This window comes from Seriola lalandi, unplaced genomic scaffold (assembly GCF_002814215.2).
Source record: "Seriola lalandi dorsalis isolate HSWRI2012SDOR001 ecotype SW California unplaced genomic scaffold, Sedor1 jcf7180002054423, whole genome shotgun sequence".
NCBI classification, from domain to species: domain Eukaryota; kingdom Metazoa; phylum Chordata; class Actinopteri; order Carangiformes; family Carangidae; genus Seriola; species Seriola lalandi.
Genome location: NW_019524976.1, coordinates 364836 through 370235, shown reverse-complemented (window position 1 = coordinate 370235; position 5400 = coordinate 364836). Strand labels below are relative to the sequence as shown.

Genomic DNA, 5400 nt, shown 5'->3' with positions numbered 1-5400 from the left:
TGCAGTTGATTCTTTGTTAAAGATTTTGATAGAAAATGGACACTCAGAGCTGCCAGGGACAGCAAAAATACTGCTTGGCACCTGCAAAAGTGTAGAGTTTGAGTTGAAATCAGGAATGCAGTATATATACCTTGGCTGCAAAGATCAGCTCCTGAAGTATTTGAAAATGTATCCTCAACAGGACATTTATGGATTAGATTTCATTGACATTTCTCTCAACATCGATGGCTTGCCACTTTTCAAAAGCAGCAGCCAGACTCTGTGGCCGGTATTGTGCCAATTGAATTTATCTCCTCCCTCAGTTTTCCCATTGGCTCTCTGCTTTGGTTTGTCAAAGCCAAGTAATCTTGACTTTCTTGATGATGTTGTTGGTGACCTTCGCAGTATTATGGAAAATGGACTAGAGACAGACAGTGGTTTGATTAGGGTGAAGCTGCGTTGTGTTACTTGTGATGCCCCAGCCAAGGCTCTTGTGAAGTCCGTAAAGCTATGTTCAGGCTATTATGGGTGTGACAAATGTACACAAAAAGGACTGTGGGATGGCCATCGGGGGATCTATCCTGAAATCACTGATGTAACATTGAGAACTGATAAAACATTCCGAGATCAGTCTCAGGAGGAGCATTACCTGCATTCAGTTGTGTCGCCATTTTGCCAGCTCCCGATAAACATGATAGAGCAATTCCCTGCAGATTATATGCACCAGTGTTGTCTTGGGGTCATGCGCAAAATGATCCTTTTGTGGCTGAGGGGACCACGGGGAGTCAGATTGTCATCTGGGCATGTTAAGCAGGTCAGCTTTCAGCTTCTGAAGCTTAGAACATGCATTCCAAATGTGTTTGCAAGGAAACCAAGAGGCTTGGAACATATCGACAGATGGAAAGCCACAGAACTGAGACAGTTTGCCCTCTACACAGGAAAAATTGTGCTTAAAAGGCATTATTGCAGAGCAACTCTATGAGCACTTCCTGGTTTTTAGTGTGGCATTATCCATTCTTGTGTGTCCAAGACTGGCAAAACAGTACAATCACAATGCAAAGGAGTTGTTGGTGTACTTCATTGCACAGGGAAGGCATTTGTATGGGGATGAGTTCCTTGTCTACAATGTCCACAGTTTGGTACACCTTGCATCAGATGCAAAGTTTTATGGCAGTCTTGATGAGTGCAGTGCTTTCCCTTTTGAGAATTACTTGCATCAGCTGAAAAGATTGGTTCGTTCTGGGCGAAATCCTCTCTCACAGATTGTGAGGCGGCTTGGGGAAGCAGACAAAGTGAGAAAGATGCAACCTGTACTAAAAAAGAGTGTAGAAATGAAAAAACCCAACAATGTCTTCACTCTAAGTGAACTAGAGTGCTGTGAGGTTGTTGCAGTCTCTGGTGGGACAGAGCATGGGGAAAAGATGTTGCTCTGTCGTGTCTATGATCGACTTGAGCCATACTTCATGCAGCCTTGTGACTCGAGATTGATTGGTGTCTACACAGCCAAAGACAGTCACACTCGCATGAAAACACTATCTGAGAGACATTTGGGCAGGAGGGCATTTATGACTGAGGCAGACAATGGTTTGAGGATTGTAGTTACCTTGCTCCATTCATTCTAAGGAGTTCACTGACTTCATATAACTGTAAATACATAGTTACATAGTATTAATATTACTGTTTATGTATCATTTTTCAAATTTTTTTGAGCAATTGCTTTCTGTTTAATATTAGTAGGGAGTGTGGTTTCAGAGGACACATTTGGCTGAGTGGCTTAGAACCTTTTTTGTTGTTGTTGAAAGCCACCCCAGATTTCCATGTAATGCCTTATTTCCTCAAATATACTTTTTGCTCCTGTTTTCCAATGTGTGGAAATAAATCACTATCAGATCCCACACGTCCAAGCTGTAAGTATATGGGAGTATATATAAATATAAGTAGTTTCAATGGAAGGAAGACTATAATGTGACATCATTTCATTTTTCTTCTTTCCAGAGCGCTGACAATCAATTTGCGGTTGTGAAATTCCTGGACACCAATTCAGGTCACTTGCCCTTCCTCATGTGTCACCGGTCTGATTGTCTTCCCTGATTCCCGATTGTGTTCACCTGCTCCTCATTACCCTCATGTGTTCAAATAGTCTGCGTCTCCTGGACTTGGGACTTGGGGCTAAGTGGACTCGGTCACACCTCTGATAAATTGTTTACTGTACAAAGATATGTATTGTTTTTATATTTTCTATTTTCTGCAGGCTGTTTTTTGTTACTGGCCACAGAAGAATGTCTCTGCCAAAGTTAAAAGGAGAGAGATACCAGACAAAACACGTTGGGCCAAATGGAAAGTTTCTGTTTTAACATACACAGGTATTGTATTGTACCGTTTCATCTTCAGAACTAAGCCAACGAACACCTTCTAAAAACGCCCTCATACTTCCACTGAAATCATAGCAGTGACTTTGAGGAAAGCAAACTTTGTTCATTCTCCTCAAACTCAGTGATCTCAGTGAAAAAAAATCAGACAAACTCCATGAATTTGCCAGGTGTGCCACCTGCTTTATTTGACAACAAAAATGTTTAATTACTGCACAGGGTACTTTACTCATCTTTAAGCAGTATTCTGCAGATTAAACATATATGAAATTACTACACTTTTTTTTTTTTTGTCCTGCTGGGAAGTGGGTCTCACTGTGGCAGTCAGTTGGTTTGGTTGGTCAGCACTTCAGTCCAGAAGCTATCTCAAAATCTATTTGGTGGATTGCCATGAAATTTTTTTGAAAAAATTGGTTTTGCCTAGAGGGTGAAACCTATATATATATATATATATATATATATACATATACACACACACACACACACACACACACGTAACAACTTTTACACATATATTGTCTGCCTCCCGGTTCTAATCTCTACTCATATTTTGTAGACACCCACAACAAGGCCAGAAACAAGGTTAGTCAAGCAACAATGACCTCAAATTTGGAGAGTGACCAGGAAGTGCAAACTGTCAGGAAGATTGTTGCTCCTGTTCGGTACCTCGAGTCAGGTAAAAGATTACTTGATGGACGTGTCTTTTTCATTTTTTGTTTTGTTTTTTGCATTTTTCAAGAAAATATGTAATGCTACTATATATGCTTACCTGACAGATATGTATGAATATCTCTCCATTAGATACAGATATAGATGAGCCCATAGTCAAGAGAGTGAAGAAGAAATCTGTCACCCAGGATCTGAGCCTCTCAGCACCACAGATGCCAACCAATACCTTCCTGTAAGTAATAGGGATGCACTGACTTTTTCCAGTTCTTTGGGTATAAGCCGATACAGAGTACCGATCCAATACCAGTGTTTAATTAATAAGCTGTAAGCCTCCCTGTGTGGAAGAGAGTGGGATCATTCTTTTATGTGTAAGGCAAAATTAGGCTTGACTTAAACATTTATTTCCTAACTTTGTAAAATAAAACGTAACAAATAAATACCTAGATATAAATTTACTGAATTGTTATTTATTAAAATAATGGTATCCAGTACTAGATCCGCTCATTATCACTGATACCTGATCCAGCTATTTGAGTCAGTATTGGACCAATATCACTATCGGTATTAGTGCATATCTAATAAGTAAATGGTACTGAGTAACCACAAAGCTCTACTGAGCGCATTTTCTAGTTGTTGATGTGTTTGTTGTTTTGTTGATTTAATGGCAGCACCAAGTACACTAGTATTTGTGCAACAAGTGTAAGTACTTGTTGCACAAATGTAAGCGCTCCTTCAGGGAACTGCTTTGACTTTCTGACTTACTGTGACATTTTGTTTTGTAGTCACCCCATCTATGGATTTATTTTCAGCCAGAGAATACCAGAATAACACATGTAAGTCTCAATTTCAACACATTAGTAACATTGCCCCCCACACAGTAGTGAGTAAGAGGTTGGGGGAGACTCAGCAACTACACATTTCTCCGTTCTCTATTTATCTGTTTAGCGTCTTCAGGTTAGGCTCACCCATTGTTGCTAACTTTGGGGCTAACCCCCTTCACTTTTCCAGCAGTTGGGGAAACAACAGATGTGACTTTTCTTGGTCTTGACAAGCTGCAGCATTTATTAAATGACACACTGTAGTCTGTACTGTACATTTTGCCAGACTGAAAATTTACTGCTAACCTTTTCCTCTGCTCTGCTTGCATTCACCATCACTTTTCTGCCACTCGCTCTTTTACTCAACCAGTCACTCACCTGCTACACCACATTTTACGCACTGCCGTATTCCTTAAAAGGAGCTGGGCCACCAAGAGTTAACTAAACAGTGCACACGAGGTATTGAAGGTAGCTAGTTTATGATTTATACAAGGGCAGGCACCTCTGTTCGACTTGCAGTTTGCACATTTATTTTTGCAGTCTGTTTGCTGCTGGCTGTTGTCAAGTCAACACTTGATCAATGTTTGACCAGCCCAGCTAGATCCTCCAAAAAGTTCCTGTTACTCAGATACCTACCTGTCAACAGCATTTTTAAACTTAGACCAGCTTATGTGCTGTCTTAAAACAACAAGGATCATATTCAGAAAACAAAATAGGCACCACACAGAAAGTATGATGATGAATCATATATTGATTATAGTTTTGTAGCCTGTAAAGGACCTGATGGTGAGCTCTTTGCCAAGAAAGGGCACTCATATTGAATGTAAGACAATGTTTTACAACTACATCTAGAGCAATATCGAATAGATGAATATAGAATTCACCTCAATGGATCATATAAGTGCACTGAAAGCTTAATTACTTTTTAAAAAAACTTAATTTAACCACACAAAATATTGTTTTATATAAGACAAATAGTACCTCTATATGTGGGTCCTAGCAGGAAAAGATTTGGGAAGATGCCATCTAATATGCTTGTAGTTCAAAATCCTTATAACACTGATTACACCTGTAACATTTTTTTTTTTGTTTGTTTTTTTGTAAGCTTTGGCCACAAGAACCACACATTTGGATGTAACCCCAACCAGGGCTGTGTTACAGAGCAGTGGCCAAGTATGCCTGTAGTCACTAAGCAACTAGCATATGGTGCCATGATCTAATTGTACACAATTTTAACTTGTTTATTTTGCACAAATGTAGGGCCCTCCATCACCAGCACTCCAAGCACTCAAAGTAAGTTGGATTCTTGACTTCACTCAGTTCGGCTGTTTGTTGAATTTCATGCTGTTTCCTGCTGGCAGCAGCCTGAAATCCAACCGACAACCTTCCACAACACTGAAGAAAGATAGGGGATCAAAAGCCCTGAGACAGGAAGACTATAAAACGATTACCAAATTCAAACAATTAGTACCTGCACGTCTTTGTTTTTCAAATATTCAGTTTCCATTTTGCCATTTTTTTTTTCAGTTTGTTGTTTGGCCTTGGCAGGATTTAGGGGCAGTGTT

General features: G+C 39.8%; 1 long non-coding RNA gene across 1 annotated transcript; it reads left to right on the top strand.

Moving 5' to 3' along the window:
• Positions 1-2233: 2233 nt before the first annotated feature.
• Positions 2234-3427, top strand: LOC111657995 (uncharacterized). Its single transcript, XR_002760966.2, has 3 exons — positions 2234-2342; positions 2905-3024; positions 3150-3427. It is a non-coding gene; the product is annotated as an uncharacterized LOC111657995 (long non-coding RNA).
• The last annotated feature ends 1973 nt before the right edge of the window (positions 3428-5400 follow it).